General features: G+C 44.9%; 1 protein-coding gene across 1 annotated transcript in view; it reads left to right on the top strand.

Annotated features, from left to right (window-relative positions):
* The first annotated feature begins 1,717 nt into the window (after positions 1–1,717).
* The window catches only part of LOC138521814 (nuclear factor 7, brain-like), a 230,766-nt gene continuing 226,483 nt past the window's right edge, over positions 1,718–6,000 (top strand). Inside the window, exon 1 of the mRNA XM_069634931.1 lies at positions 1,718–1,890. The gene's annotated coding sequence lies outside the window, so the exon portion shown is untranslated. The remainder of the gene's footprint in view (positions 1,891–6,000) is intronic.

The raw sequence follows: 6,000 nt of genomic DNA, 5'->3' as shown, positions 1-6,000 counted from the left end.
GAAGGGCAGCCCTTACCTGGGCCGAGTTCTTCAGCCTGCGGGGTCATCCTCATGGCTCTCACAGGGGCCGCATCTAGGGCCTACAAGTCCCTGAGAGTGGTCCAAGGAGTCCTGCTTCCCTTATCTGAGGAGCCTGTGCGGGGGCAAGCTGCACCGTGCCCCTATGGTTTGCAGTCATACGTGACAAGCCGTTCCATGCCAGTAGGGAGATGTTAGTCCAGTCCTGGCCTTAGCTTTGCATTCTGGGACATTTTTCCTAGGTTTATAATGGGGGGAATCCTGCACTACACGTCCCAGAATGCAAAGTTAAACCCTGGACTTGAATGGGACACACTACTGTTAGTTTGTAAAATGTTACTTCTTCCTTTAAGCAGCACTCTTGAGAGTCTGGGATGCACTTTAAAACTCTATAACTGTGCATGGATATACCTGAAATAAGTACAGGCTGGCAGGTGGCACAAGCACGCCCCTTCAGGAGGCCTATGGATGAGTGGCCGTTGAAACAGATGCTCGTGGTTTAAGGGGCTGTTCCCCAACAACTTGGTCAATTTGCTACAATGTATTCGCTGGGTGCAAGTGCACCCTGCTGGAATGATTTGTCCGGCAGTTACAGTAGTGTGTTCCTGTGTCTCTTGGGGACAGGGACGTCATTTCACCAAAATTCCAGGGGTAGCGGAAGTAACATCACAAGAACCTTGAACCCCAATGACATCACAGGAAGTGATGTCATTTGACCGCGCCCCCAGGGAAGCAATGGAACACAACCTTTCACTGGTTGACAAAACAGGAAGTGAAATCACATAGCATTGTACACTACAAAAAATATGGTTACGATATCATTATAATGTGATGTACATTTCATACAAAAATGGATCGCCATATGTATCATTAAGATCAGTCTGTATAGGTCCATATTACCAAATTACTGTGAATGCAAGCAGACGTCCATGACCAAATGATAATGATGTGTTAATATATAGCACTTACGCTTAAGCGCTTTATATAGAAAAAATATACACCCACTATCACCCAACCTGTGTTGGTACTCACTTATCGACCTCAGAAGGACGAAAGGTTGAGTTGAGGCGTTTAAGAACAGACTAAATCAGTGACTCACCCCCTGAAGTGTGTCTGAAATAAACCTTTAATGAGTCTGCCAATTATGTTCTAGAATTCCAGAAGGAAACATTATTTGGTTTCCTATTCTTTCTTATTTAGGGTCACTGCTGAAAGTGTTAGTTAGACTTGTTGCATTCGTGTTCTTATTTTTCTTATTTTTTTTTAAGGGGCCGAACAAGAAAGCCAGCAACTCCAGAAGTAAAGAGCCATGTGGTGCTGGCCAGGAGCCCAGGAGCTGGCATTACCAAAAAAAAAAAAAAAAAGCTTTTTTTAATTAGCTTTTTTTTTTTAGAGGTCGCAAGGAAGACCACAGAGGTCTCAAGGGAGACCACAGAGGTTGCAGTTGCGACCTCTGGTGACCCCTAAATGACGTCCCTGCTTGGGGAGCGCCTGCAAAGGTGTGGGGGGAGGCCCCCTCCCTACACAAAGCTGTGATGTGTATTTCCCCCCTCTGCGCGATCCGTGCAACAGGCTGAGCAAACCAGAGCCACCAACCACGAGAAAAGCACCCGCCTCCTGCAGAGTGCAGCCCCCACTCGGGTGGACCTGAAACTGCCATGCCCCCCAGCCCGCGCCGCCCCCGCTACAAGCACTCGGGCGCGTCCTGCAGCAGGTGCAGCCCTGCACAGTGATCTGCCGAGCCCAGTGCAGACAGGGGCAGCAGCTCTGCAAAGTGGCCCCCGCTGCCTCGAGCCAGTGGCGAGTGACCGCCGGAGCCCCGGAGCCCAGACCCCCAGAGCGCCCAGAGCAGAGAGCTCGGGAGCCAGCCAGGTAGGAGAGCCGCTAGCGCTCAGAAGCAGGACTGAACTCCTACAGGCACTTGCCCAAATGCAACCCCCGGCTCGCAGGTTCTGCCACTACACGCAGTAAGATTCCGTTCCTAAAATACAACCTGTGCGGGGGTGGGGTGGGAGGTGCACCCCCTCCTCTCTCCCATACACTCATACATGTAGCCAGCATGAACTGGAGACAGCACATGACAGACTTGAGGGCAATACAAATGCTACCCATAAGTGTGGGGGCTAAATAAGGCAGCGAGCATACTTGCTGGCAGAGGGCCAGATGGCAGATCACCTGCGTGCACCTGGGACTCAGCCGGGGGCCACGTGCGGTGGGGGCCTTTTACAAAGCCCCTACTGCATTGATACCTGTACTGTAATGTCTGCTTGGGTCCTCTGCCCTGTGGGTAGCATATGGCCTGTTAATATACTTGTATAGCGTCAAATTCCCACCATAGTACCATGCATGCTTTTAACAGCGATGGCCCCACCCCAGTCATAGTCATGGCCCATTAATGCCTGTGGTGTCGCTTTCAGGCCAGAAGAAAGAAACAGGCTAGGCAAATAGTTCCCGCAAACGTGCGGCAGCACAGAGCAGTGTAGGTCACCCAGCCCTCAGCTTCCCTTGGCCATGCTGGGGGTTCGGTAAAGCCTTGTCTGGGCTGAGGCAGGCCGGGTCCGAGATCTGGCCAGACATCTGATGCCAGGACTCGGACCTCGGCAAGAACCGGCCCATGGACCAGTGCTGGTTAGTACACAGTGTAATGGGTGCACGAGGGGCTTCGCCGATTCAGGGTCTGCTCGCAATGCTGGAAGTTTGGGGGCTTATTGTGGAGAAATAAGTACTGGCCGTGGCAGAACCAGGTTTCCACTATTTCTAGCACTCCTTGCATGGTACTAGAGAGCGCCGCAGCGGGAGAGCACTTGCCACCGCGTGCGCTATCATTTTTCCTCTTTCTAGAGCAGCTTTCCACCTGATTCAATGTTTACCATTACTGGACTCGCACCCGTGGAAGCCCCTGAAAGTCCTGCTTTGCCGCGGTACGCTCTTTGGACCTTGTTGGACTTATTGGATTTACTCGCCTTTTCTTAACTACAGCCTCCATAAGGTGAACAAAGACTATAAGGAGCATAGAGACTGTTGATATTGATGTAAAAAGATACTTACATCTTTGCTTCCTTTTGTTTAGGCATTACAACCAACTTTAGTGGGCATGCCTATTTAACTCTGCGCGCGCACCCGTGAAAGCCCCTGAAAGTCCCGCTTTGCCACTTCACCGCGGCGTTGGGGCGCATGGGGAGGGTTATTACATTTTTTTAATTAAATTGCAGAATTTTTTCTGTTATGTTATTTTCTGCACGTTTTTTATCTTTTATTTTAATGTGTTGTAATGCGTTAAATATTTTTGTTCTTTTTTTTTCTAATTATTAAGTTGAAACATGGTAATGTTGTAAACCGTTATTCTGCTTGAATTACTGAACAGCACACGAACAATAGCACAAACGCTTATATTATAATTTATATTTATATAGTTCTTAACATATTTTATTGATCATGACTGATAAAAGGGGAAAGATCTATAACCTACGCACGGGCATGCCATGTCCATCACGATTATGTGCGTTATGTGACTCATCACATAAAATTAACCCTCTCCTAACTCCGAAATCAGCTCGCCCTACTACAAAAAGACCTCAACCGGATAAACGAGCTGGGAGGAAACGTACCCGCTCTAATACTCAGGCTGGTGATATTCGAGACTTTGGATTCAGAGCATTGCATGTGAGTCGTTTGATGGCGAAAATGCCTGAATTAGCCAACTTAAGCGTCTCAATCGTAGAGGCTCAACCACTACTTGTTAATCAAGAATGCTTAGCTGATAAACAACCTCTAATGAGCTCCCCCACAGCATTAGACTCTAATGTCAGTAATAAAGGTTGTGAGCAACCATGCAATATTTCCTTATCAGATACCATGATACTGCAAAATGCCCGTACAGGCAATGTTCCAAATACACTGAATAAATCAAAAAGTATCATCAATGATGTGGATGATGCTGTAATTGATCTTTATTCATCACACTCATGCTTCTCGGCCAAGGAAGATAGTCATGATCTTTCCAAATCTCCTGCCTTATTTCGGAATCAAAGTACTTCTGAAATTGAAACTTCTATCTCATTTATACCTCCGACCCCAAAAAGGTCGGATCGAGCTAATTCTGCTATGACCAGAGAGTCGCTCTTGAAAAAATCTCCAATAATAACGTTAGAAATTATGAATATTGCCATAACATCTCTTGCAAAACTATTTGAAGTTCTTGATACCAAAGTAAACTCGATTTTGGACAATTTTAAAAACAATGCTATTTGGCAAAAATCAATTGCTGACTCTTTGGCCCAGAGGCAGATGTTTGATGAAAAAGCTGCTTTGTTAGCATTTAATCAAATACCTGAGCTTATATCTACACTCAAAATGGTCACGGATCAATACGGTTCTCAATGCAGTCGATGCTTAACCGATAAACTTGTACCAACTTTAAAAACTGCTGTCCCATTTGTAGAGGGCATTATTCGAGAGATTCCACCGAAGGTTCCGGCTGTAGTGCCCTCGCTGCTTACGAAATCCATCGATGAATTACCTTTGACGCTCTCTGCTAAAGTACTTCCCATAGCAACATCTATTGACGAATCATGCATACCATCTTCTGATAAGATACTTCCTATTGTTGAAAGCGCACAAGTACATAAAGAAGCTTATATGATTTTTTACAGAAATTCTAAGAAACAAAAATCTGAACCTATTATAAATGTGAAGAAAACAAAAAATCAAAAATCTAAAAAGGTATCATCAAATGGTCAGACCAAACAGTTTATTAAGTCACTCTCTAAACCAGCGAGTGGATTAAGATTGGCCTCTAATGCTATAACTAAAAAATACACTAATTTGGTAGAGGAGAAAAAAAGATCTATCAATGACAAGATGAGGGACTCTCAGGCAGATCTAAATCATTCACCATTAGACGAATTGGTAAAGGCGGTGGAAGGATGTGATAATGAGTGTGCAGACTTACCTGCTGAGGAGCATCTAATAGAACCAAATAAGCCTGACATAGAAAATAACTCTGATCGCCAAGGATCTTTACTCACTTGTGCGGAACTTAGGAAAGCTGTGGATGATTATATGTGTCAATATCGACCAAATCCGGTTTTGTCACATCCGTTGATGAAACCCAATCCTGTCCTGAATAAAAGTCTAACGCAGAGCTCTGAAATTGTTGGTTACCCACCTGCCTTGCCACGTTGCGATGGTGAAGTTGGTATAGGTACAAAGAATCCTTCTGATATTCCAATAGTACCGGCATTACAGGCAAATGTGCAAACTGATTTCTTATCCTCGATTAGGGATTGCTTAGTGGCCCTAACCATAGAACAAAAGACACTTAAATCTGCCATGAAAATGTCTACCTGTGGTTATAATTCTGATCCCTCATTAACTGCAGATCAGAAAGCTAATGTTAGAATGTTTTATTTCAGCTCCCAGCAGCTATTGAGAAAACAAACTCTATACAAGAAGCCCCACGCACAAAGAAAACGGTCCTAATGACTTTGGGTAGTGGAAATAAAAAATTCCCTCATTTACATTCAATATTTCTTAGTTGTCGAGGTGGTTCCTTCCCGAAATACACTATGAATAGAGGGAGTATCATGGAAATATTCTCTGATATTCCAATGTTGGAGAGTCTTGCCTCAGGAGACATTGATAGGATTGAATTTCCTGATGAAAATGATTTAACTGTCTCATGTTTGTGGATTAGATCTCGGGCCATTTTTAACATCATATGGTCTGCGAGATTGGCGCTTTTTGAATTAGGATTCAAATGAATCCCTACTAATGGTGAAAATCATCCAACTGAGGACATGCAATCTACAGAAAGAATAGGAGCTGTGGGACCAACTCCTGCAATTCTGCCAAAAGAAAGCACATCTTCTGTAATCCAATCCAATAGCTGCTGTTGTTGCAAAAATGCATAACTAGTATTTGATGAGTCATGCCCTCTTACACACAAAATCAGAATTTTGAGTTGGAACACCAGAGGGCACA

The sequence above is a fragment of the Ambystoma mexicanum genome, chromosome 13 (assembly GCF_040938575.1).
Source record: "Ambystoma mexicanum isolate Mex_15411 chromosome 13, UKY_AmexF1_1, whole genome shotgun sequence".
NCBI classification, from domain to species: domain Eukaryota; kingdom Metazoa; phylum Chordata; class Amphibia; order Caudata; family Ambystomatidae; genus Ambystoma; species Ambystoma mexicanum.
The sequence above is the reverse complement of the archived record's forward strand: the minus strand, read 5'-3'. Positions and strand labels throughout refer to the sequence as shown.